The 12,304-nt window shown below is 36.7% G+C and overlaps 1 non-coding gene across 1 annotated transcript; it reads right to left on the reverse strand.

The window, feature by feature from the left end:
* Window positions 1-2,001: 2,001 nt before the first annotated feature.
* LOC112781632 (small nucleolar RNA R71) lies at window positions 2,002-2,109 on the reverse strand. The gene has a single exon (XR_003192397.1). It is a non-coding gene; the product is annotated as a small nucleolar RNA R71 (small nucleolar RNA).
* Window positions 2,110-12,304: the final 10,195 nt, after the last annotated feature.

Below are 12,304 nucleotides of genomic sequence, written 5' to 3' on the forward strand. Positions count from 1 at the left end.
TTCCTGGACTGAAGCTTTAGACTAACATGGCAAGATTCCTGGAATTCATATTAAAAATTTTGGAATCCTTATTTTTTCTTTTTCATAATATTTTCGAAAATAAAAATCCAAAAAAATCAGAAAATCATAAAAATCAAAAATATTTTTCTATTTCTTGTTTGAGTCTTGAGTCATATCATAAGTTTGGTGTCACTTGCATATGCATCTAGCATTTTTTCGAAAGTTTCATGCATTCATAGTGTTCTTCATGATCTTCAAGTTGTTCTTGGTAAGTCTTCTTGTTTGATCTTGATGATTTTTTGTTTTGTGTCTTTTCATGTTTATCATATGCATTCTTGAATTCTTAGTGTCTAAGCATTAAAGAATTCTAAGTTTGGTGTCTTGCATGTTTTCTTTGCATTAAAAATTTTTCAAAAATATGTTCTTGATGTTCATCATGACATTCAAAGTGTTCTTGGTGTTCATCTTGACATTCATAGCATTCTTGCATGCATCACATGTTTTGATCTAAAAATTTCATGCATTGCATAATTTTCATGTTTTTCATAAAAATTTCAAAAATCAAAAAAAAATATATTTCCCTTTTTTCTCTCATCAAATTCGAAAATTTGGATTGACTTTTTCAAAAATTTTTAAAATCAAATTGTTTCTCATGAGTCAAATCAAATTTTCAATTTGAAAATCTTATCTTTTTCAAAATCTTTTTCAAAAATCAAATCTTTTTCAAAATTCTTAGTTATTTTTGAAAATTCCAAAAATATTTTTCAAAAATCTTTTTCCTATTTTTCCATCAAATTTTCGAAAATAACATAGTCAATTAATGTTTTGATTCAAAAATTTGAAGTTTGTTACTTGCTTGTTAAGAAAGATTCAAACTTTAAGTTCTAGAATCATATCTTGTGATTTCTTATGAATCAAGTCATTAATTGTGATTTTAAAAATCAAATCTTTTTCAAAACTAATTTCAATCATATCTTTTTCAAAAATATCTTTTCAAAATATCTTTTCTAACTTCCTAACTTCTTATCTTTTCAAAATTTGTTTCAACTAACTAACTAACTTTTTGTTTGTTTCTTAACTTTTTCAAAACTACCCAACTAACTCTCTCTCTCTCTAATTTTCGAAAATATCTTCCCTCTTTTTCAAAAATTTCTTTTTTATTAACTAATTATTTTTATTTTTAAATTTTAAAAATTTTTCGAAAATTTCTAACAATTTTCAAAAACCATTTTTCAAAAATCACTAACTCTTTTTCAAAATAATTTTCGAAAATTATCCCTCCCCCATCCTATTCTATTTATTCATTCATATCCTAACATCTCATCTCACATTCTCTAGCCTCCTCACAGTGTATTTCTTTCTTTACATCACATTCTTTGTCTCCCCCTTCTCTTCCACTCACAAAGGGATCCCTATACTGTGGTATAAAGGATCTCTATTATTTTTCTGGCCATTCTTCCTTGTCATATGAGCAGGAGCAAGGATAAGAACATTCTTGTGGAAGCAGATCCAGAACCTGAAAGGACTCTGAAGAAAAAATTAAGAGAAGCTAAAATACAACAATCCAGAGATAACCTTTCAGAAATTTTCGAACAGGCAGAGGAGATGGCAGCCGAAAATAATAATAATGCAAGGAGGATGCTTGGTGACTTTACTGCACCTAATTCCAATTTACATGGAAGAAGCATCTCCATTCCTGCCATTGGAGCAAACAACTTTGAGCTGAAACCTCAATTAGTTTCTCTGATGCAGCAGAACTGCAAGTTTCATGGACTTCCATCTGAAGATCCTTTTCAGTTCTTAACTGAATTCTTGCAGATATGTGATACTGTTAAGACTAATGGAGTAGATCCTGAAGTCTACAGGCTCATGCTTTTCCCTTTTGCTGTAAGAGACAGAGCTAGATTATGGTTGGATTCTCAACCTAAAGACAGCCTGAACTCTTGGGATAAGCTGGTCACGGCTTTCTTAGCCAAGTACTTTCCTCCTCAAAAGCTGAGCAAGCTTAGAGCTGATGTTCAAACCTTCAGACAGAAAGAAGGTGAATCTCTCTATGAAGCTTGGGAAAGATACAAACAGTTGACCAAAAAGTGTCCTTCTGACATGCTTTCAGAATGGACCATCCTGGATATATTCTATGATGGTTTATCTGAGCTATCAAAGATGTCACTGGACACTTCTGCAGGTGGATCCATTCACCTAAAGAAAACGCCTGCAGAAGCTCAAGAACTCATTGACATGGTTGCTAATAACCAGTTCATGTACACTTCTAAAAGGAATCCTGTAATCAATGGGACGCCTATGAAGAAGGGAGTTCTTGAGGTTGATACTCTGAATGCCATATTGGCTCAGAATAAAATATTGACTCAGCAAGTCAATATGATCTCTCAGAGTCTGCATGGAATGCAAGCTGCATCCAATAGTACTCAAGAGGCTTCTCCTGAAGAAGAAGCTTATGATCCTGAGAACCCTGCAATAGCAGAGGTAAATTACTTAGGTGAACCTTATGGAAACACCTATAACTCAACATGGAGAAATCATCCAAATTTCTCATGGAAGGATCAAAAGCCCCAACAAGGCTTTAATAATGGTGGAAGAAACAGGTTTAGCAATAGCAAGCCTTTTCCATCATCAACTCAGCAACAGACAGAGAACTCTGAACAAAATGCTTCTAATTTAGCAAATCTAGTCTCTGATCTATCTAAGGCCACAGTAAGTTTCATGAATGAAACAAGGTCTTCCATTAGAAATCTGGAAGCACAAGTGGGCCAGCTGAGTAAAAGGATCACTGAAATCCCTCATAGTACTCTCCCAAGCAATACAGAAGAGAACCCAAAAGGAGAGTGCAAGGCCATTGACATAAGTGCCATGGCCAAACCTGTGAGGAAAGAAGAGGACGTGAATCCCAAGGAGGAAGACCTCCTGGGACGTCCAGTGATCAATAAGGAGCTTCCCTCTGGGGAATCAAAGGACTCTGAGGCTCATCTAGAGACTATAGAGATCCCATTGAACCTCCTTATGCCCTTCATGAGCTCTGATGAGTATTCCTCTTCTGAAGAGAATGAGGATGTCACTGAAGAGCAAACTGCCAAGTTTCTTGGTGCAATCATGAAGCTGAATGCCAAATTGTTTGGCATTGATGCTTGGGAAGTTGAACCTCCCTTGTTCATCAATGAACTAAGTGATCTGGATCAACTGACATTGCCTCAGAAGAGACAGGATCCTGGAAAGTTCATAATACCCTGTACCATAGGCACCATGATCTTTAAGGCTCTGTGTGACCTTGGTTCAGGAATAAACCTCATGCCCCTCTCTGTAATAGAGAAACTGGGAATCTATGGGGTGCAAGCTGCTAAAATCTCACTAGAGATGGCAGACAGCTCAAGAAAACAGGCTTATGGACAAGTAGAAGATGTATTAGTAAAGGTTGAGGGCCTTTACATACCTACTGATTTCATAGTCCTGGATACTGGAAAGGAAGAGGATGAATCCATCATCCTAGGAAGACCTTTCCTGGCCACAGCAAGAGCTGTGATTGATGTTGACAGAGGTGAAATAGTCCTTCAATGGAATGAGAACTCCCTTGTATTAAAAACTCAAGGATCTCCCTCTGCAACCATGGGGAGGAAGCAGGAAAAGCTTCTCTCCAAGCAGAGTCAACCAGAGCCCCCACAGTCAAACTCTAAGTTTGGTGTTGGGAGGCCACAACCAAACTCTAAGTTTGGTGTTGAACTCCCATATCCAAACTCTAAGTTTGGTGTTGGAGAGTTTCAACAAAGCTCTGCACATCTGTGAGGCTCCATGAGAGCCCACTGTCAAGCTATTGACATTAAAGAAGCGCTTGTTGGGAGGCAACCCAATGTTTATCTAATTCTTATTTTTCATGTTTTCTTAGGTTCATGATCATGTGGAGTCACAAAATAAACAAAAAAATCAAAAACAGAATCAAAAACAGCAGAAGAAAAATCACACCCTGGAGGAGCATCTGTCTGGCGTTCAAACGCCAGAACAAAGCATAGTTCTGGCGCTGAACGCCCAGAATGGGAGCATCCTGGCGCTGAACGCCCAGAACAAGCATGGTTCTGGCGTTCAACGCCAGAAATGGCAGCAAATGGGCGTTGAACGCCCAAAATGGGCACCAACCTGGCGCTGAACGCCCAGAGTTATGTGCAAGGGCATTTTGCATGCCTAAATTGGTGCAGGGATGTAAATGCCTTGACACCTCAGGATCTGTGGACCCCACAGTATCCCCACCTACCTCATCATCTCGCTTCCCATTCATGATCATCCCTTCTATTTTCCATTTACCACTCACATCCATACACCCACCTATCTTCAAAATTCAACATCTCTTTCCCACCCAATCCCACCAATAAGGTCGAATATACACATCCCTCCTTCTCCTCCATATCTTCTTCTTCTTCTTCTATTCTTTCTTCTTTTGCTCGAGGGCGAGCAATATTCTAAGTTTGGTGTGGTAAAAGCATAGCTTTTTTGTTTTTTCCATAACCATTGATGGCACCTAAAGCCAGAGAAGCCCCTAGAAAGAGGAAAGGGAAGACAAAAAGCTTCCATCAAGGGTCTATAGCTCAGTGGTAGAACATTTGACTGCAAATCAAGAGATCCCTGAGATACCTCAGGGGATACATTTTCTTCCACACAATTATTGGAAGCAACTAAGGGTGGAATATCAAGAGCACTCCATCATGCTTCATGAAATAAGAGAAGATCAAAAAGCAATGAGGGAGGAGCAATAAAGACAAGGAAGAGACATAGAAGAGCTCAAGGACATCATTGGTTCCTCAAGAAGGAAACGCCACCATCACTAAGGTGGATTCATTCCTTGTTCTTTTTTCTTCTGTTTTTCGTTTTCTATGTTATGTGCCTATCTGTGTTTGTGTCTTCATTACATGATCATTAGTAGTTAGTAACTATGTCTTAAAGATATGAATGTCCTATGAATCCATCACCTCTCTTAAAATAAAAACTGTTTTAATTCAAAAGAACAAGAAGTACATGAGTTTTGAATTTATCCTTGAACTTAGCTTAATTATATTGATGTGGTGACAATGCTTCTTGTTTTCTGAATGTATGCTTGAACAGTGCATATGTCTTTTGAAGTTGTTGTTTAAGAATGTTAAATATGTTGGCTCTTGAAAGAATGATGACTAGGAGACATGTTATTTGATAATCTGAAAAATCATAAAAATGATTCTTGAAGCAAGAAAAAGCAGCAAAGAACAAAGCTTGCAGAAAAAAAAAAAGAAGAAAAAAAAAAGAAGAGAAAAAAATAGGCGAGAAAAAAAATAGAAAGTAAAAAGAAAAAGCAAGCAGAAAAAGCCAATAACCCTTAAAACCAAAAGGCAAGGGCAAATAAAAAGGATCCCAAGGCTTTGAGCATCAGTGGAAAGGAGGGCCTAAAGGAATAAAATCCTGGTCTAAGCGGCTAAACCAAGCTGTCCCTAACCATGTGCTTGTGGCGTGTAGGTGTCAAGTGAAAACTTGAGACTGAGCGGTTAAAGTCAAGGTCCAAAGCAAAAAAAGAGTGTGCTTAAGAACCCTGGACACCTCTAATTGGGGACTTTAGCAAAGCTGAGTCACAATCTGAAAAGGTTCACCCAATTATGTGTCTGTGGCATTTATGTATCCGGTGGTAATACTGGAAAACAAAGTGCTTAGGGCCACGGCCAAGACTCATAAAATAGCTGTGTTCAAGAATCATCATACTGAACTAGGAGAATCAATAACACTATCTGAACTCTGAGTTCCTATAGATGCCAATCATTCTGAACCTCAATGGATAAAGTGAGATGCCAAAACTATTCAAGAGGCAAAAAGCTATAAGTCCCGCTCATTTAATTGAAGCTATGTTTCATTGATAGCTTGGAATTTATAGTATATTCTCTTCTTTTTATCCTATTTTAATTTTCAGTTGCTTGGGGACAAGCAACAATTTAAGTTTGGTGTTGTGATGAGCGGATAATTTATACGCTTTTTGGCATTGTTTTTAGTATGTTTTTAGTAGGATCTAGTCACTTTTAGGGATGTTTTCATTAGTTTTTATGTTAAATTCACATTTCTGGACTTTACTATGAGTTTGTGTGTTTTTCTGTGATTTCAGGTATTTTCTGGCTGAAATTGAGGGACTTGAGCAGAAATCAGATTCAGAGGTTGAAAAAGGACTGCTAATGCTGTTGGATTCTGACCTCCCTGCACTCAAAGTGAATTTTCTGGAGCTACAGAACTCAAAATGGCGCGCTTCCAATTGCGTTGGAAAGTAGACATCCAGGGCTTTCCAGAAATATATAATAGTCTATACTTTGGCCAAGAATTGATGACGTAAATTGGCGCTCAACGCCAGCCTTCTGCCCAAATCTGGCGTCCAACGCCAGAAAAGGAGCCAAAACCAGAGTTGAACGCCCAAACTGGCACAGAAACTGGCGTTCAACTCCACAAATGGACTCTGCACGTGCCACACTTAAGCTCAGCCCAAACACACACCAAGTGGGCCCCGGAAGTGGATTTATGCATCAATTACTTACTCATGTAAACCCTAGTGACTAGTTTATTATAAATAGGACCTTTCACTATTGTATTAGGCATCTTTTGATCATCTTAGGATCTTAGGATCATCTTTGGACGCATAGTTCTTAGACTAAGGGGGCTGGCCATCTCGGCCATGCCTGGACCTTCACTTATGTATTTTCATACGGTAGAGTTTCTACACTCCATAGATTAAGGTGTGGAGCTCTGCTGTTCCTCAAAGATTAATGCAAAGTACTTCTGTTTTCTATTCAATTCTTCTTATTTCGCTTATAAGATATCCATTCGCACCCAAGAACGTGATGAAGGTGATGATTATGTGTGACGCTCATCATCCTTCTCCCTTATGAACGCGTGCCTGACAAACACTTCTGTTCTACATGAAATAAGCTAGAATGAGTATCTCTTAGATCTCCTAACCAGAATCTTCGTGGCGTAAGCTAGAATGATGGCGGCATTCAAGAGAATCCGGAAAGTCTAAACCTTGTCAGTGGTATTCCGAGTAGGATTCAATGATTGAATGACTGTGACGAGCTCCGAACTCGCGATTGCAGGGCGTTAGTGACAGACGCAAAAGGATAGTAAATCCTATTCCAGCATGATCGAGAACCGACAGGTGAATAGCCGTGCCGTGACAGGGTGCGTGAGCATATTATTCACTGAGAGGATAAGATGAAGCCATTGACAAGGGTGATGCCTCCAGACGATTAGCCGTGCCGTGACAGGGCATTGGATCATTTTCCCGAGAGATGACCGAAAGTAGCCATTGACAGTGGTGATGTATCACATAAAGCCAGCCATGGAAAGGAGTAAGACTGATTGGATGAAGATAGCAGGAAAGCAGAGGTTCAGAGGAACGAAAAGCATCTCCATTCGCTTATCTGAAATTCCTACCAATGAATTACATAAGTACCTCTATCCCTTTTATTGTTTATTTTAATCTAATAAAATATCATGTTTAAATCCGCCTGACTGAGATTTGCAAGGTGACCATAGCTTGCTTCATACCAACAATCTCCGTGGGATTCGACCCTTACTCACGTAAGGTATTACTTGGACGACCCAGTGCACTTGCTGGTTAGTTGTATCGAAGTTGTGACAACTATGAATTAAGATCAGAGCACCAAGCTTTGGAGCCATTACCAGGATTTGTTCGAGCCTGGAGATCACAATTTCGTGCACCAGTGTTTAAGGAAGAAATCAATCAAAACCAAACAAAACCGAACAAAACCAGTCAAAAACAGTACAAACCAGTCAAAACCACAAATCAACAATTAACAAAAAAAAAATCTTCCTTAGATTCAAACTTGGGTCCTTTGCATGTGCAGCAGCCAAGCTACTGCTAGACCAAATTACTTTTCATTACATGTGCCCTTTTTTTAAATATATAACATGTACAAATTAAACTATATTTAAAAATTTATATTTATTAATTATAATTTAAACAATTCATCCGTGATTTACCAGTTGAACCAGTAAACTAGTAACCTGACCGGTTCGATCACCGGTCGATTCTTACAACTATGATTTTACTGTGTAAAAACCTACCATAAAAGACGTGCATGTTTTTACTCTTTTGGTGCTCCTTATACCTACCCAAAAATCATTCTAGAAGAAATTGGGGAGCCATAACTACCGTCTATCGATTAATTTAAAGATCTACAAATATATTGATATCAACAAAGATTAATATTTTTGTTTTAAAAAATTCAAAGGAACCAACTTAACGTGCGGTCAACTTGAACAATATTTCAAAAATTTAGATTTTGAAATTCTAAAAATTAGGATTAGGGTCGAAACATGCGCCACCCAACATCAACCCCTAAGCTGACCTCCCACTCAAATTAGTCTCTCCCTCTACCTCGAAGCCACAACCTCCATCGACAATTCCTATGACTCTCCGCAGTGCCCTTGCCACCACTTCGTCACACACAATTGCGTGGTCCTTCCTCCCAGGCGTTGTCCACTCGCCACTGCGTCGTCCTTCCCCCATCCTCGTGCAAACGATGCGCCACCAATCACCCGCGTTGTGCTCTCTCTCCTCCGCCACGTCATCCGCGTAGCACCCTCCCTCCTCCACCACATTAGTGCCCTCTTTTTGTGAAGGATGTCCCACGATCACTTGCGCAGTTCTTTCTCTCCTCCGTCACAACAACGCCCCCTCTTTCGCCGTAGGAGCCGTGCAGCGCCTTCCCTTGGTCTGCCATAGGGTTGCGCTCTTTCCTCCGCCACAGCAGTGTCCTCCCTTGGTCCGCCGCAACAGCATCCTCCCTCCTCCGTTGATCACCCACGCAACGCATTTTCTTGGGAAACGCAACATCCTTTGAGCGTAAATGGATTCATCAAGTGCTGAAGGGGAATCGAATGTAGCTAGCATTTCCGAGAATTTTTAGTTGGATTGAAGAAAGTGTTGAGGTTGTGGATCTTATGCATCGTCAACATGATGATAATGTATTTTTTTTCAATTTTTAAAATATTGGTTATTTTTTCGTATATGTTTTTGCTATATGTGTTTCTTGGATTTTGAATGTTTGTTTGAGTCATGTATTTTGGATTTATGTAGCAATCATGTTGCAAAAAATGCATATTAGACCCACTATTTGATGTACATGGCGACGACATTTGATCCCCCATGCAATAATCTCTCGTTGGCACATTCGAGTATGAATTCAATGTGATGTAAAATTTGTAGCCGAAGATATGAATTCATAGTTTTAACTTTAGTTGCATTAGTTCTTTTGTTTTTAATCTGTCTTTAGTTCTGTAGCAATTCATTCTATATCATTTTTTGGACATGTAGGTCTTTCTTTAGATCCATTAATCACACTATTATCTTGTTTTTAATTAGAACATAGTGTATTCCCTGCTTAGTATGTTAGAATTGTATTATATACCATTTGAAAAAAAAAACATTTCTTCTGATAAGCATAACTTTTGGAATTTGTTCTTTTGGAAAAACCAATTCAATAACTAGAAAATAATCATTATTTTGTAGAAACTTAGATTTATTATTTTAAATTTTTCTATGACTTCTATATATAATATAACATATAAGGACAAAACTCATTTGGAATTTGTTAATTGAATTATTTGTTTTGGATTTTTTTTTTTTTTTGTAGTTTTGGATGTTCTTTTTATATGTACCAGTGGATGTTCTTTATAACTGGAGTTTTCTATTTTGAAGGGAGCAATTAATATTGAAGAAATCAACATTGCACAATATATTTTGACTGCTCAATCCTTTAATAAATTCTTTGAAAATTCTTAGTTTAATGTAATTTGGGCATATACATTTTAGTTTTTTTCATATGACACTTTCAAAGTATAGAACATGTTATTCTCATGATTGTTAGTCTTTCATATTCTTTATGAACTATAAAAACATCTGAGAATACAAAAAAAAAATCAAAACTCCATAAAAAGAAACACCAAGAAAAAATTAGTTGGATATATGGTGTTCTTTTTATTGGTAGCATCATAACATGTATAACCTATTTGTCCTTTAACGATAAATGAAATTTCATATACTAAAATCCAAAATAAAAATCTAACAGATCCTCAACAGTTAAAACCACTTAATCCTAAACCCAACTGTACATCATGAAAAATTTTGAGAATTCGAACTAAATACATCATCCTTCAACTGTACATCATAAGCACAAACAACTCCTCATAAAAAACTCATCCAAAAGCTATTTTGGGATGCCTCTTTCCTCTTGTTGTGTGCTTTTTTCTCTGCAAATGTACAATAACAAAGAAACATCCAAAATCTTTAACAAGAAACATCCAAAACACACACACAAAAAACCATCCGAAACTTAAGAAATAAAAACATTCAAAATATAAAATATCCAAAACTTTAAAAATTCCAAAACAAAAAACATCTAAATATTATTAAAGAAACACCCCAAACAATAGAAGAAGACACATCCAAAACCAAAACCAAAACAAAACATCCACAACTTAAGGAAGCTAGATTACATCATTGGATGGTGCATTTCAGTATTCAACATAGCCATTTCTTTTATGAAAAATTTTAGCAAGCATTCAAAAGTCTCAGCATAATTATAGAAAAAAACATCTAATGACTATAGAAGAAATATCCAAAATTTAACAAAAGAAATATTGAAATCATATATAATGATCTAATCAAAGAAATATCTGAAACCCTATAAGAAAAATACCAATAACTCAAAAAGAAGAATCCTGAAGCCTATAAAAAAACATTCAATAGCCCAAAAAAAAACATCTAAATCCCTATAAAGAAAATATCCAATAATTCAAAAAGAAACATCTGAAATCCTATAAAAAAAAATCTCCAGTAACTCAAAAAGAAACATACCAATTAATACAAAAGAATAACCAAATCGCCATGGAAGAAAACATCTTAATATTTCAGAAAGAAAATCCTTTTAATTATTGAAACAAACATCTAATTTCAAAAAATTCATGATAACAATATCAAATTAACGCCTTTCTCTCCAAACACAAAATCTCAGAAAAAAGAAAGGAGAAACGACAACCTTGTTGGATTTGAATACAGCAGTGATCAACGAAGTTGCGCTCGCCAAGAGGAGGGTGCTACTATAGTCGGTGGCGCTGCAAACCGCGAGGAAGGAGGGTGCTGCAGTGATCGGTGGTGATGCGAATCACGAGGCGGAGGGCGTTAAGGTTGTCGCCAGGCTGCGAATCCCAAGGGGCTCTTCGACGACATCATTCGAGAATGCGACAGCGGCACCGATGTGCTGTGGTGCGGAGGCTAATAGCACAGGAGAGGACGTGGGAGAGAAAGGGAGTGCAGCGACTGTGGTTGTTTTTTTTTTATTTCAGTGTGTATTAGTCAAAGGTGAAATTAGGGTTAGATTTGAATAAATGGAGTGAAATGTTTTTTTCTTTAGTGGGCCTTGGGATGCAACTCAAATGGGAGTTGTCTTCAGTTGGTTGCACCCCTAATTGATTACCTAGCGAGGTTATTTTCTCTCACTTTTAGATGTTTGTTATAATATGTTTTTGAATGTTTATTTTCCAATAAGTTTCAAACGTTCATGTTTACTCTTTCATTTAGATGTTCATTCGTTTGTTGTTTTTCAATAATATCAGAGATTAGGCATTCCTTACATGCTTAACACATCTTTAATAATAACTAAACTTATAAGTGTGCATAATATTATAAGAATATGTATGCATTGATAAGAAAAGTACCAGTAAGACATTTGTTGCTATCTCCACACTCTTAGCATCCATAAGGCTCTATTTGGTTTCTGTCAATGTCTATCAGAGACAAGAACACAGTAGCACGTGTTCACTATTTGTTTCTTGAGATATAAAATTAACAAGGACGCATTTACACACAAATAGAAGTTACATATTTTTTGTATCCATCCAAAATGATGAGACATAGAAAGAAAATGATGGACGCAGAACTTATATTTTTTTTACCATATTATCGTTATTAATCTTTTTAAATTTCAAATACTATTCTTCTCTCTTACAAATCCTTCCTTTCTCTTCTGAAATTAACCAGAACTCATCAAATTCAAATCATTGAAAAATTAAGCAAAAGTCATCAACTTAATTATCAATTTCAAGTATACTTAACTAATTAATCAAACAATTGATGAGAAGATACAAAAAATGAAGAAGAGGAAGCAACCACAGACAGGAAAAAAGGAGGAGAGAAAGATTGAGATATGAAAACAATTATGGAAGATGAAATTGATGAAAATGAAGCCGGAGAAGATGACAATGAGAGCACGAAGAT

Source organism: Arachis hypogaea, chromosome 19 (assembly GCF_003086295.3).
Source record: "Arachis hypogaea cultivar Tifrunner chromosome 19, arahy.Tifrunner.gnm2.J5K5, whole genome shotgun sequence".
Classification (NCBI taxonomy): domain Eukaryota; kingdom Viridiplantae; phylum Streptophyta; class Magnoliopsida; order Fabales; family Fabaceae; genus Arachis; species Arachis hypogaea.